We start from the raw sequence: 15,863 nt of genomic DNA on the forward strand, positions 1-15,863 counted from the left end.
TATGTTGTAATTCATGAAAACAACATTACAGAAATTTGTACATGACATGTGAAAGAAAGCATTTGTATATCATAAGAATTTGATATTTATGATATTTGTATATCATAAGAATTTTGTATTTACTCAATTTATATTTCATAAAATTTTATTCTGTTTTATGTAGGTTTAAACAATAAATATAAGAGCAGTACATGGTTTAAGTGTTGAATATCTTTTTGTAATATTTTTCAAGATATCTCTTTGCCTGAAAAGTTCTTCCCCATCCCAGACTCAAATAATCAGCTACTTGATCTTTATTTTGTAACCTTATTTATATCAAATTCTTTGGTTTATCTGAAATTTACTCTGTTACTCTGTGGTGGGATACAGAATGATGATTTAAATTATATATTTCCCAAATGGCTAAGCACTTTTTAAAATACTATTGAATTTTTACATCTGTCCACTAAGTCCTGCTGCCTAATTGTTGGACCAGCTAGAGATTCATTTTTCCAGGATAATTTGAGGCAGTTTACTCTTCTCTGATTGCTGGAATCAGTTCATGGAAAAATTAAAACTTCTGGCAACTATTAGCCTTCTCACCTGGCTTTGCACCAGTGTTACTTCCCTGTTCCTGGCTTCAGTGAGCTGCTCAACGACCTTGTCTTCCCCGAAGTGGTCTCAGTACTTTAAATTGCAAGCCTTGAGTAAGAGGAGGAAGCATAGATTAGGAGTGCAGTGACTGTGGCGAGCTCCTGGAGAAGCTGCTGGGCATTAGACAGGTAACTGACTGTTGGTCCTCATGGAAGACTCCAAGCCTCTGGATTTGCATGAGACCCAATCTCCCATGCAAATCAGGGGCTTCTTAGACACTTAGGTTAATAAAACTTCTCCTGGAATGGGATAGACACTTGACTAATATGTTTAATCTCTGGGCAGTTATAATTTGCAACTGACTTCATGACTAGTTTTCCTGAATGGTTTTAGAAAGTGTGTTGGGGAATGGAGCGGTTAAGTCAGGCATCTCTCTGGCCAATAGCTTTCTTAACCAAGAAGTTCAGTAATTCTTTTCATATTTAAATTACTTATTTCCTTTGAATCAACCCTTTAGAAACCTTGTTATTCTTGCTGATCCAATGACCATTAATACCTTTGTAAAACACTACAATGCTTTGCTACCCTATTCATGAACTTGAAATTTTTTCGCTGGTATTTTTGCTTAAAAGATAAGTGCATTTAAACTCTGACAGCCATTATAAACACATTAAATCTAACTACATCAAAGGGGGAAAAGGAAGAGCTTCCAAATTCAAAATGATAATACCCTTTGGTTTCTTAAAGTCCTCTCTTACTTAAAATACTGCTTCAAAATAAACTTTCCTCAAAACTGACTTTTTATTGCAAGTGTTCTGCTCTAATACTAGTCTAATTTTTTACCTGTCTTCAACAACCATATCTCATTCTAGCATAAGCTGCTAAAAATAAACCATCAGCACAGCAATGGTATCGCCTCAGCAAACTTGCCTACACTTTATGGCTATTTTTATTCTGAGCAGAATGTATTTCTCATTAGTTAATTAATCTTTTAATGGAATTTCTTCTGCACTATTTATCAAAATTACTGCACTCTGCCCTGATCACCCTTTATAAGTGATTCGAGATAAATAAGTTTCAATGCAGTTCTGAATGTTCTGCTCTAATGTTTTCTGCCACAAATAAGAACTCAATCAACCTGCTCCCACGAGTACTGAGTCCAGATTTTAAACTGCATATATAATTGTGTGGCAATTGATTCTCCTGACTGTGCAGTGATTCAAATTTGCCTTCTAAAGGGTCAGAAAAATAAAAGAATTCCTAAATTATCTTGCCATCTCAGATCAATGGTGTGCTTCCTCCTTCTCAACCACGTGTTGAGAAACTTATGTGAGGTGGACAAGTTGCTTCAGTTGTTACCTCTGGCAATATGCTCCATCCTCCATGGCTACTAATGAGTGTCCCACTTGGTCTTGTTCAAGGTACCTGTCCAGGGCTCCATCTACCCCATGCAGTGTGTATATCCTTGCCTCTATTTCTGAGCCTGGCTCCATGTCCATCTAGTACATTCTGGCTTAGTTGAGGTCTGCTAAAAAGACCAGAAATTATGTTAATGGACATGCTTTCAGGGCCACAAGGCATATCAGAGGTAGATTTAGATTCATTTCTTAAAAATAAATATGGTGAGTTTTCCCCATTAATTATAAAGACAAAAAAATAAAAAATATACTCCAATATTAGCATTAAAAGTAAAATCCACAGAAAGATATAGAACTAATCTTATGTGCTATTCATCTTCTTAAGGCACAGGGAACTTTGCACTAGAACCCATTGCTCTGGTTGGTGATAAGAACACTTCATTGCTTTTATGATTACATTTGTGGGCGTGAATATCCCTATGAATAGCTTGGGACAGTCCTGCTCAAAGTACAGTCTACGAGCTGGTACTGGTGCAAGAGAAGAACAGATACTGAGAGATGATATAGTTTTTGCAAGAATTTGCAGCAACTGAAACTCTCAATTTTGCATTGGTAGAAATGCAAACTGTATAGTCACTTTGGAAAACAATAAGTTAGTTTCTTACAAAACCAAGAAAATTTATGTACCATACTTTTCATACGAGCCAGAAAGCTTGCTTTGATATAGTTGCTCAAGGGAAATAGCAGCAAAGATTTGTATGCAGCAGCATTGTTTACCAGTGCCAACAACTGGGAACAACCCCAATCTCTACGTACAAATTATAGGGGTATGGAATAGTCTATAGCAAGAAGGAATGGAACAATAGGTGCAATCACAAGGATGAATATCAGAGACATTAGTAAAACAAGTCAAACACAAAGGACTGCATCCATGCCGTGTGATTCCACTGATGTGAAATTCTACTACAGGTAAAATTACTGTACTGTACTGTACTGTACTGTACTGTCAGAAAAGAAATAATCTAGGTTGGGGGACAAGGTGAAGGGGATACACTGCAAAGGGGCCTGAGGGAACTTTTTGGGATAATGGAACTTTTTATATCTTGACATTGTTGGAGGTTAATGTCCACATACAGTCATCAAAATTCATCAGATATTGCACTCATAGCAAATAATTTAATTGTATATAAATTAGACTTCAATAAAACTGGAAAGGAAGGAAGAATATGTTCCAAGTGCAGGACATATTTCTGAAAGTAAACAGGATGGTTTGAAGGGAAGAAATAAAATTTCACTGGGCCCAATAGGAAACAATTTTGAGCCACAATCAATAAACCTGATGTAGAGTATTTTTATTTTACACCAATCACAATGAGTTCTGAGATCCCTTTGTAGCACAAATGAAGGGGGTCAGGACTAACACCCAATTTCCATCTTGCCACGTCGCGTTAGATGCTTGGAGTCAGCAAGCACTGTTACACCTGGGGTATAATCTGAATCTTGGCAATAATGTGTAATACACATCTCCAGAGCAAGCCTTCAGAGTATGGTCTGCCCTTCTGAAAACAAAATGTCATTCTTATTATAGCCTTTATTTTATTTTCCTTTTTACCAGCACCTCAGAGATTAGCATCGACAATTTAATGTTTATGTCAGTGAATCAAAGCTGTTTCCATGGCAACCCTTCTAATTCTCAGGAACTGCAATTGACGTCAATTTACTATTAATGGAAGACAGAACAAAAGCAAGCAGACAGAGCAAAAAAAAAAAAAAAAAAAAAAAAAAAAAAAAAAAAAGCCTTTAGTGCCCAAGACTGACTAGTAGAATATTGCAGAAGGGGAATGTATGTGTCGTACATGAAGATTTTAGTCTACAGTGGGCAGTCAAGTTATTCAGCACATAACTCCTTCATGCTCAGGTGGGTAAATTGAAATCATAGGCACACAGAATATTTCTGCTAAAATATACCTTAAAGGTCATCTAGCACCCCTTAAGTGTTATTGTAGCACTTGGGCCATTTTATTTTGGGAATAAATCCACTACTTAGGCATGGTACTTCCTCATTTGGAAGGCAGTAATATTTAAAAATTTCAGTTGCTATGCCTTTCCTATGGGTATAGCTCATTCTGCACCTGGAGTCTTAATTCCCTGGTCCTTGAACTTTCCGCATCCATCCCATAACAGATAAAGCATTTTTTCATTATTGTGTTTACTAAACCTTCAGCATTTGTAATAAGTTTCTTTTTGACTCAAAAGATATTTAAGAACATTTTAAAAACTCTATGTGATTTTCCAGTGTTTTATTTCTAAGTTTTTTTCTATGTGGTTGTTTGTGCTTTCTAGAACTATATTGAAGTTTTTTCAGCACCCTAATATGATATCATTGGAAATACTTTAGAATAATTTGAAGAATACCAATAAGATAAAGCAATATAAATTGAGCACACTTACAGATACCTCTTAACTATTTAATTACCCTTGATCTGTTAACTTTCCCTTTACTTGACTTATCAAAAACCATAATTATTGAAGTTAAAATTCAACAGTTTTTGCTAGATGTATTCTCTGTAAAGAATTACTCAACTAATTTTAATTACTTAAATGTACTAATTTTAAATATATATATATATATATATATATATATCAGTTTATGAGGGTAAAAACTATCACGTACATCAAGTTATGGAAGAAAATTCCTATATATGAATGCCACATACTCTCTTAAATGTGAAATATCTTATAATATCTTCATTTCTGCCTAATAAAAATGTTGCTCTCCATTTTTATGGCCTAAATAGTTCCTATTATCTTTAAACCTTTTTTCTTTGATTTGCATAGATGTGAGTATCTCAGATGAGAAAATTTTTTACTCAATTTGGATCTTATTAATCAGTAATTTAACTGGTTTTGAGTATAATTCACCTTTGCTTGTCAATATCTTTTATGCAAATCCTAATGCTTTCTTGGTGTTTTTCATTCGCTACTTATTCTTGGTTTTTCACTTGTTTTCAATCCATGAAATTTGGGATGTATATGCTCTATTTTTACCCATAATTCAAAGACAAATTGATGTATATGAACTACTATCTGGTAGTTTTCCCAATTCAGTTTTTCAGACATATCCACTCCTTCCAACCAGTGCATTGGAAATTTTTCTTTTACATTATTGGCATTAGCAATACAAATTTCTAGGTTTTTTTTTTAAAGGTAAATAACACTGTAGCATTTTCCAGTTTTGTCTGGTTAACATTTAGAATATGTCTACTGTGTCCCGTCCACAGTGACAAAGTACTTCTAGCTAACATACATTTAACTTAATAGCTTTATACTTTTACACAGCAAAAATAAAATGGTATTTACCCAATACAGAGAATATTTGCCATGCACTTTGACAATTTAAACTACATGAACTGAAAATTTTAGATCTTACAAATCAATTTTGCATTTAGTTAGATTACCCTATATGTGGCAATTTTAAACTTCATGGTCCTTAGCTAGTTTTAACAATTACCATCAAATGTTTCATAGATTCTTTTCTTTACAATTTTTAAATTTTTCTATTGGCTGTAGTAAATCATTTAGCAAATTTTTCAGAGGAGGTCCTTGGTCGATAGACTTTATAATGCCTTGATATTGAGAATGTCTTCCAGTTGCCTTCATTCAAAAATATTAATTTGGTAGGGTATATAATTCTTTGTTCAAAATTATTTTCTCTTTTACTTTGTAGGTGTTGTTTCATTGTCTTCTGACATTTAGAACTGCAAGAAAAAAACTGAGGTCAATCTGACTTTTGCCCCTATAGGTGACCTACTTTCTCTCTGGATACTTGTGATATTTTTTTCTTTGTCACTGAAATTTTAAAAAGTCACCAGGATGTGTCTAAGTGGTACCTGATTTTCACTAAGTTTGAAAAGTACCCAGTGCGACTTCTGCATCTATAGGCCTGCTTTGTTCTTCAACTCTGGAAAGTTTTTAGTTAGTTCTTATTTCTTGTTTTGCCTCCATTTGCTCTGTCCTCTATTTCAGATTTCTGTTGAGTGTAGCTTGAATCTCTAGGACAGGTCTTCCACATCACACTTTTTATCCTCTTTTTCATCTCTTAATTGAGGAGGCATTTTCTTGATTACTTAGCTCTATTCCTTTCTTCTGAATTGGAGCATTACAATCTTTTCAAGGACTGTTCTTAAAAACTGGATCCAAAAACATGATCTTCCCAGCACAGAAGTTGAAAAACATCTAGCACCCCTGTCATGGTTTATGTCTGTGTTGCCCAGGCCTTAAGAGTTTGCATTGTGTATTTGTGATTGGTTCATTGTCTAGTGCAGGATTGATGGTGTCAGTGCTCCACCCACATAGAGGTGGAGCCAGGATGTGATGTAATGGCAGGAAGAAGGTGTGTCTTGCTCTTTGCTGGTTCCTATTTGCTGTTTTGCAGCCACCATGAACTGCGGCCCAGCCGTGCCCGCCTGCCTTGGAGCCAACTGAGTGTGGACTGAAACCTCCAAAACTGTAAGAAATAAACATTTCCTTTCCCAATTTTGGGCTTCAGGTATTTTGTCTCAGCGATGAGTAAGAAGTAACTAATACAACCCCTTATTTTAAAGTTAAGAAAACTAAGTCTCAGAAAAGGGAAGGATTTAATTAAGATCATTCAGCTGGTAAGGGCCAGAACCAGGGCACAGATTTTTAAGGTTGGGGTTTTCTTTACTCACAGCATGATATTATCCTGCCTATCTTTTAGATCCAGTAGTTGAGGCTCACCTAAGTACTCTTATGGAAATCTGTTGTGCTGAATCCTGGAAGTTTCTTAACCTGACCTATCAACAGAGACTGAGACTATCAGTTATGGCTAAGCACAACCATTTCCTATAACCAAGAGGTAAAATAAAAAGCCCTGTAGCAAGCCTGTATATGTAAAGATTCAACTACCAGAAGCAGACCCTACCCTCAGGAATTTATGCAGAATGGAATTTAATATAGGAAATTGTCTGCTAATGAAACTCATGGAAGGATAAAGGAGAGGGCTGTAGGGTAGGCCACCAGGAATGATACCCAGCACTGTACTCCCCATGCACTGACCTCTGCAGTTTCCCCAAACATGGAAACTCGACTGCATAATTTGTGGTAGTGGGGGACTACGTTCGCGCTCTTCCCTGTAATTAAAAAGAGAAAAAAAAAGAATGATACCCAGAACACTCTAGAACTGAGCTACCAGGGAAGCAACCCCATCCATTCCAACCACAAAGTTAGAAAATTCAGAGACTGCCAACTTCTGACTCAAAGTAAATGCCAGTACAAATAAAATCCATGAGATCCATGATTAAATAAAAGCCACTGTCACCCACAACACCCTCAAAGCTTGAGGAATGACAGTGAACCACTCCACTGGGAGGAAAAATCAGACTCTACAACCACACCTGACATGAGAAAACAGTCAGAAAGCAACAGGAAGATGTCTCAACCTAACTCCCGCCTCCAACTTCCAGTAACCTCATCTCATTGGCAGGACCTGATTTGTACCTAGAACCTTACCTGCAGGCCAGTATGGGAGTGCAATTTTATTTTGAGGTTTCCAATTTCTACTTTTGTGGAAGGTGCACTAAAATGAAGAAGAATAAATGCTGAGTATCCATTGACTGTATCGTGATGAAGGAATTCACCTGAATGTAACTTGGTTAATTAGGTAACATTAACATACAACCACAATAATTTGCATCACTACTTTGAGAAGCATAATGTTACCTTGAGTATAGAAGTAAAGTCAAAGAGCACCCTGACCCACCTCCAAAGGGAATGGATAGGAGGAAAACTAGTCACATGAGACAGTGTTTGGCAGAATGGATTAAGAATTTTAAAGCATATGGTCTACAACTCAGAAATTCTACCTACCTTTTTCTAACTCTGAGAAACAGTCACACACGTGCACAAGAAACCATGTACAAGGGTGTTGATTTCAAATCACTTGCAGTGGCAAAAATAATAGTGGTGCCAAAATATTCATTACTAAGATAAAGACTGAATAAGCAAATGGGAAAACTTCACCAGAGACTTTAATGTAGCAAGTGAAAGGTACTGTCATTAAGGGGTCTCCAGGGCATAATGCAGAATGAAAACAAATTACAACATATATGGTATAATGTTATTCCTATTGACAAGAAGACAACAGCTCACAAAACAATTAAAATTTTATAGGCATATATTTCTGCCACTAGACTGATTGTGAGGCAATCCTATGTGAATAATTTACCAAGAAAATGGTCAGCACCAATTCTTAAGCTCTTGAGGCCTCAGACAGAACAGGAACATGAAGAAGTCAGAGTGATGAAACACTCACTAACTACAAGCTTTAGTGAGAGAAAGAAAGACGTACTATCTGTAAATGAGTACTAAAGTGTTCAGTAATATTTGGGCTGAAAGCTACAAAAAGCTTATTATTTTGGAAATTTTCTACCTTGCAAAGAAGGAAGAATATAACAGCAAATTCCTTTTGTACCTATCACACATCTTCAACAGTTACCAACTCATGACCAGTGTTTTTCTGATCTGCACATCACCCAGTTCTCTCTCCTTCAGATGATTTTGAAGCAAAGCCCAGATATTGTATAATCCAGAGATAATTTGGCAATTATTTCAAATTGTCTGTCTAAAAAATAAAAATTCTTTTTAAAAAATAAAACAAGATATCATAGGTGTAGGCAAAGACTTTGTCCACAAAACCCTGATGGCATAGGAAATGTCACAAAGAATCAACCACTGGGATGTCATCTCATTAAAAAGCTTTCTTGCATAACAAAAGAAAACATCAGAGTGAAGAGACAAGTCACAGAGTAGGAAAAACTTTTGCTAGCTGTCCCTCAGACAGAAGACTAATATGTAGAATATTAGCACTGTTTCTCTGATGTGAGACACCAAAAGGGCAAGTGAGAACCAAAATGTGTACCAGACACTGTGAAATAGGGATTAATGTTCAAATGGGAAGGGAAATGAGGGAAAGGGAGGGAAAGGAAAAAGAAAAAAAAAGGAAAAGAGACAAGAAGGAAAAAAATGGAAGCAAGTTTTATAATAAGAAAAGAAAGGGGTTTGAAAGGAGGGGAGAGGAATGGGGGAAAAAGAAAAATCAGGATGTATCATGTACAAATTCCCTATGATGAATGATAACATTATGAATATCTAAAATGTATCAATGAAGTTAATTTAAAAACTAAAAAATAAAATAATATACAAAACAAAACCTAATGTCATCACGCCCTCAGAAATAATCCCTTAATATCATCTGTAGAATGTTCGAATTTAATTTCTTTGACATATAAAATTTTCATACAGCTTTTGATCACCTGTGGATTTAAAAAGTTCTGTGCATACATTGTAATTAGTTGCTACTTCTTCTTTATATTTTTATTATTTATTTACTTATTTTTGTCTTTTTGAGACAGGATCTCATTATGCAATTCAGCCTGGCCTTGAGTTCATTTTGTAGCCCAGACTGGTCTCAGACTTAGATGGATTCTCCTACCTCAGCCTCCTGAATGCTGGGATTACAGGTGTGAGCGGCCACACCTGGATAGTTGCCACTTATTCTAAGTCACTTTTAACCTATAGATTCTTCTTTTCGTTCCAATGTTTCCTACATAGGAGGGGCTAAAGAAACTGGATCTTGGTCGAATAGCAGTTTTTCTAGTCTGAATATTGCTGACGGCATTCCCATGGTGTTACTTAGCATGTTTTTAAATATGATTATCTGTATTTTTTGTAATTTGTATGTTAGAAATGGAGCAGTAATTCTCAAGAGAACTCTTTGGAATCATCTGAGAAATCTTAAAAATCTTGAAGCTGAGGTGAATATCAGATTTACTACATCAGATATTTGGGGGATAAAGCTGAATAATCAGATTTTTTAATGCTTCCCAGACAACACTAGTTTTCAAAAAATGTGGAAAACTAATGATCTAGTATTTTAATCATAGTTAGATCAATTTTTTATCTTCTGGTTGTATTTTATATGATATACTATAAAATTACAAACAGAATTTCTGTTTTATGATAATGTAAACTTAGAAACACATCACTGATTAGAGAGTCTTGAGAATGGCCCTGTTTTTCATCTAATGTCAAGAGATGTTTACCCCTGATAAACAATGGGAAGGAAAATGATGTGTATTTCATTATGTCACAGTTTGTCCTTGATCAATGAACCAGTGACACATAAGTGGACAGGAAGAATGTCTAGAATAGAACACACAAAACTATACCAGTGAGCCACCTGTGGAAAGTGACAGAGTCCAGTGTGGCAATAGTGATGTGTGTACTCACAAGGGATTTTAACTTTAACTTCAGTGTTTAAATTTTACACTAAGAATATAATCTGTGAATTGTATATGGAAAGCTATTGAGAAGAAATAAAAGATGATTTCTAGACATTAAAATTTATTTTTTCATTATAAAAGTATTATATACTCTCTAAACAAAATATGAAAAAACAGGGAAAGAAATAAAAGACAGTTTAAATTCCCTTTTCAAAGATGTTTGATATGCTACCTCCAGGTATATTTATAAAATTAGATTTTTTTATGAACAAAACCCCTTTTCCTTGATTTTTAAAATCTTCTTGCTGGTTTGGTCATAGGCACTAGATATTAATCTATTTTATCTTTTGCTTCTAATACTTCAATAATACCTCATAATAGTTATCTTATTGACATATAACAACATTTATCTCAATTGCTATAACTCTCACAGACTTGATGATATGTATTCTTTTAGTGTTCTCATTTTATTTATTTATTTATTTATTTTGTCTTTTATGAGACAGGTTCTCGCTATGCAGTTCAGGCTGGCCTTGAGCTCACTTTGTAGCCCAGGCTGGTCTCGAACTCGTAATGATCCTCCTGCCTCAGCCTCCTGAAGAATGTACCACCATGCCTGGCTGTTCTCATTTTAAAGAAGAAACTGGAGCTTTGTGAAGATGTATAACTCACCCAAAGGTACAGCAATGTCCATTCCCTCTTCCTAGCCAGAGGCTGGAATGACCCTGGCCCAGGGAGCGTGTCCTCCCTGAAGTCCCAAGTCTTTCAGGATCAAGAGCCCTGCAGCCCTGAGGTGTAGTTCAGTGGTAGTACTCCTGTTTAGCACGTATGAAACTTTGGGTTTGAGCCTCATTAAGAAAATAAAAGAGGGCTGCAAAGTCCTGAGTTAAACAGTGAGTCAAGAGTGGGAAATCAGAGAAGCTGAGTACTCAGAAACTAACAGCAAAAAGCCACAGGACACAGCCAAGGAATCTGCAGACTATGGAGATGAAAACCTGGGTGAATGATTGGAAGTGATGGAAGTCTCTAGAGGAATATGTGGGGCAGTAGTGTCACTCATGTCTGTATTTGCTGTGCCCACATGGGCCCAGTTTTGGATGGGGCAGCCGGGAACTGGAATCCATTTCAATGTGCTGCTTGGTATAGAAGCCCAGTGCATCCCTTATCTCCTGAGTCATTGCTGCTATGGAATTGTCACGGGACACTTGTTGGTCTGTCCTGCAGCCACTCCCATCCTGCTCTCCCCAGGAATAGCCATCAGGGCTGGCTGGAAAGGGCAGCGTCTTTTCTCGGTGCTCTGAGGAACATACTGCCACTTCCTGCCTCTCTGGTGACTTCTGACCTGTGAATTTGTGCATTTAGCAAGAAATTTGCTGTATTTAGTTAGGAGTTTGGAAGTCATGCTCCTAATTACACGCCACATCATTATTCAGTAAAATGTCCTTACTTAAATTTGTATTACAGTAACCACTCAAGGAAAACCAAATTGACAAATGAAGAAATCTGGATTTGTACAAAACAAAGAAATATTAAAGATGTTCAAAGTGGCAAATGTACTACTTATTTAAACAAAACTTTGTTTTTGTTACATGCAGCACCCGGAGGACCTATGAATGAATCTACTAAATTTTCCTTCACGTTGTCAGACAAAACGTCTGTTTTGTACAAGCAGCAGCAGAGGGCGCTCATCTCACAGTTTAGCTTTATCTAAACTGAAGGAAAACACTATTATATTAATGCCTGTGTAACTATTAACATGTTTGTGACTGTTGAAAAAAATAGAAGACAGAATATGGATGGATGGATGGATGGATGGATGGATGGATGGATGGATGGATGGATGGACGGGAGGATGAATGGATGAATGATGGGATAGATAGATGAGGGAGGGATGAACAGATAATTGACAGATTGATAATAGAAATTATTCTTGTGGCCCCTCCCCTAACTATTGATGTTGCAACCATGCCTGTTATGCTCCTTTTAATAACTGCCACCTTTTCCCTCCTTTAGCATGTTCATTTCCTAGCACTGTGAAACACAGCACGGAAACTTTCAACCTTGAGCTTTAAAAGCTGGGGTGCTAAGTCCCACATTTCAGTGCAAAGCCTTTCTTTCTGCGGGGCCACAACCATTTCTTGAGCATGTCCAGGAGAGGAGGAGGTGAATCTGTTTTCTCCTGGCATGACTTTGATGATGTTTCTTGTGAATGAGCTGCAAACTACCGCAATACTGTTTCCTTTTTCCTGTTTCCCTTCCTCTCCCACATCCCTCTATCCTGCCAGGCTATTCTTAACCATGCCTCCCTTGTTTTATCCCTCTGAGGTCATGGTCTTCAATAGGTAAGATACCCGCCTACTGTAGCCAGCCTCCAGAAGGGCCCCTGAGCCCCACCTCCTTGCATGCACACCTTTATACAGTGCTCTCCTGCACTGAGCAGGGATGACCTGTGCCAGGATATTGTGAGAATGACTGTATGGCCTTCAAAGTTAAGCTTACAAAAGACAAGTGCTTCTGCTTTGCTTTCTCTTGGATTACTGAGCCTGCTGCCCTGGTGTGAGGATTCTCAGGTGGTCCTATGGAGGGTGCAAGTGGCAAGGAACTGAGTTCTCCTGCCGGGAGCACTTTTCAATGAAAGCATGCTATGCAAGCCAGCTACCTGGAACATGAACACTTCAGCCCCGACACAGCCTGCAGGTGACTGCAAGTATGTCAGCACCCACTAGGTGCTCCCAAATGTCTCACCCACAGAAACCATGGGATAATAAATGTTTATTATTTTAAGACACTAGGTTTGGGGTAATTTGCTATCCTTTTTTCATCCTGCCTGACAACACATTTAACACTGCTCTCTTTGTGGTTTCCTATCCTTGTGGTTAAAGCTCCAATGGCTTATCGTTAATTTCAGAATAAAACCCAAATCCCTTCCCAGAACATATGTATGTCCAGATCCAACTTCTGCATGCTTTCCAGCCTCCTCACTCTATCTTTCCTCCCCATCTCTCCAGCCCCTCGGAAGCATATTGCCTCTCGCTATGCATGGAAGAATAAAATTGCCAGGTAAAATAGAGCCTGCCCAATGAAGCTTAAATTTCAAGTAAACAGCATTATTTAATCTGTATGGCTATCATCATATGGGACACACTTATACTAAAAATATTGCCTGGTAATACCGATTCTAAAAAGTAATTCTATTTTTTATGTGAAATTCACATTTAACAGGAGCATCCTGTGCTTTTTAGTTACTAAATCTGGCACCCTTACAGATGTGAGCTGATTTCTCTCATCTCACCCACCTGCCGAATTGCTGCAGCTTCTCTGGTTAATCTTGCATCCTGCAAGAATGCAGGGAGAAGTCAGTGCCTCTAAAACTACCCCAGCCCAGAGACTGAAGAGGGTCAGGGGTGCCCCACCACACAGTCACAGATGTCTCACATCACACACACGCGCACACACACACACACACACAAGTGCACACACACTGCAATCACAGCAGGGTCCCTAATCCACAGGGAACACAGGTCCCTGTGGTTACCTAAAACCTCAGATAGGCTTGGACTGTTCATACTACATACTGTACATACTCTGTACTCTCCTGTGCATACTTACCTACAGTAAGGTTTAATTTATAAAATGGGCACAGTAGGAGATTAACAATAACAAGTAACAAAATGGAAATATTACATAAATAGAATATAATAATTATGCCAGTGTGGTCTCTTTCTTGATATAGTCAAGATAAATATTAATATTTTCTGATTGTGGTTCACTATGGGTAAACAAAACTACACAAAAGAAACCATAGCCAGGCAGGACTGCTGTCCTCAGGCCTAGGTTCTGAGCCTCTGTGCCAAAGAACATGCCCCAGCCATGGATTCCAATTACTGCAAGTTAAAAGCCAGTTAATGTTCTAAGATGTTCTGAATATATTGATTTGTGAACCTTCATGTCCAGACAAAAGAGGAACTTTTAGCATACCTCTTTGACCCTGAGGAAATGGAGGCGTGAAGGATTTAAGGATCTCCCCAATTTGCCTTCACTAATGGCAGTGAGGCTGAAGCTTAAACTCAGAAGTCCGACTTCAGAGCAGACCTGCAAATGGTAAGCTAGAGACACTGCCTCTCTACGGTGATTGATGAGCGTTTGCTGATGGACTTGAGAATCAATTATCTAAATTACCCGGGTATGTGACTTCAAACAGGGGCTTCTCTGGCTATACTCCATCTACTGTGCCCCGCAACACACACACACACACACACACACACACACACACAGAGAGAGAGAGAGAGAGAGAGAGAGAGAGAGAGAGAGAGAGAGAAACTACTATTAGCACAAAGCCCTCACAGGTAAATATCAAAAATTTTTTCTGGTTTTTCTCATTTCAAATCCTGATCACAGCCATATCCAGAGCATCACCATGTACCACCTTCCTAACAAAGTGTGGAGAGCCACTTGGACTGCCTCAAAGCTCAGGGGCATCTAAGGACACCTGAGGACATGAGCCCACTTGTCTAGTGCAGGCACACAGTGGGATACAGTTATGTAACCATGACTTGGCACAGGTAAACACGCATGCACTGGTTACAGCAATACAGAAGAATGTAAATATGAGGTAACAGCCTGTGTGAGAATTATGCAGTAAAAATACAGGCAGCTGTCTTGCTCTCTGCTCTGTTCATACTGCTTGTTGTAGTTGCTAATGCCTTACCCACGTGTGTTCTTTAACCTTGGGACTCTACCTTGGACCCCCTGAGCAGGCTGACCGGAAGAGAGGATGCAACACACTTTAGGAGTAAAAGCCAAGAGAACACTGAACTTAATAGCATGAATTCCAGAGTAAAAAGCTTCCTGAGCTCAGATATCAACTCTACCACTTAGTGTCTGTGTGACTTTGGCTGAGGACCTGGTCTTAGATTCTTAATTTGAGAAGTGAAGGTAATAGTTTTTCATCATATAGCACGGTTAAGAATTAAATGAGATTAAAGGAACAAAATGCACTAGTATGGTGCCTGGAACACAACACTGACTCAATAAACATGAGCTGTTAGCACTGCAATTATCCACACAGCTCAACAGAAGCATCTCTGGGCCCTGCACCCCTATAAACTTCTGTGACTTCTTTGGTCCTAATCCTCTTACAAAATTTCAGACAAAGGTGATAGTGCTGGGTCTGCATTCATATATTTTGGAGGTTTAAAAGTAAGATCAAGGCTGGAAGGATGCCTACAGCATAGGAGGCAGATAAGCGTAGGCAAGTCCACCCTGTGAGTTTGCTTTTTGCCTACTGTGTAGTGTGGGTGGCCCATACGCCCTCCAGACTCACAGATCCAAAGTTGCTCCCCACTGAGAAACTGTGTACACATATTTTATGCTCTAATGGTCTGTGTGCAAAAAGCTCTGTGCATCTCAGTGTACCTCAGATGGCTAAAGAAACACACCATAATTCACAAGTAGCTGGCTGTGCATGAGAACTTCAGCATGTAAAATTTTTAAAAGCATTGTAGTATATAATTTATTATTATAATCTTCTCCCCAAGAAAAAATGAGCTGGTAAATCAGAGAAATTATACCTTTTAAATTTGCCTACGACTAGAGGTGAAGAAGAAGAAGGAGGAGGAAGAGGAAGAAG

The 15,863-nt window shown here is 37.9% G+C and overlaps 1 long non-coding RNA gene across 3 annotated transcripts; it reads left to right on the forward strand.

The window, feature by feature from the left end:
• Window positions 1-3,729: 3,729 nt before the first annotated feature.
• On the forward strand, window positions 3,730-13,025 carry LOC134473983 (uncharacterized). 3 transcript variants are annotated; one of them, XR_010044507.1, is made up of 5 exons: window positions 3,730-3,849; window positions 6,367-6,440; window positions 9,697-9,766; window positions 10,741-10,912; window positions 11,830-13,025. It is a non-coding gene; the product is annotated as an uncharacterized LOC134473983 (long non-coding RNA). The 3 variants fall into 3 exon arrangements; XR_010044503.1 differs by lacking the exon at window positions 11,830-13,025 and having other exon boundaries at window positions 10,741-11,786; XR_010044504.1 differs by lacking the exons at window positions 9,697-9,766; window positions 11,830-13,025 and having other exon boundaries at window positions 10,741-11,786.
• Window positions 13,026-15,863: the final 2,838 nt, after the last annotated feature.

The sequence above is a fragment of the Cavia porcellus genome, unplaced genomic scaffold (genome assembly GCF_034190915.1).
Source record: "Cavia porcellus strain 051 isolate PalLab524CR breed Dunkin Hartley unplaced genomic scaffold, mCavPor4.1 scaffold_2, whole genome shotgun sequence".
In the NCBI taxonomy this organism is placed as follows: domain Eukaryota; kingdom Metazoa; phylum Chordata; class Mammalia; order Rodentia; family Caviidae; genus Cavia; species Cavia porcellus.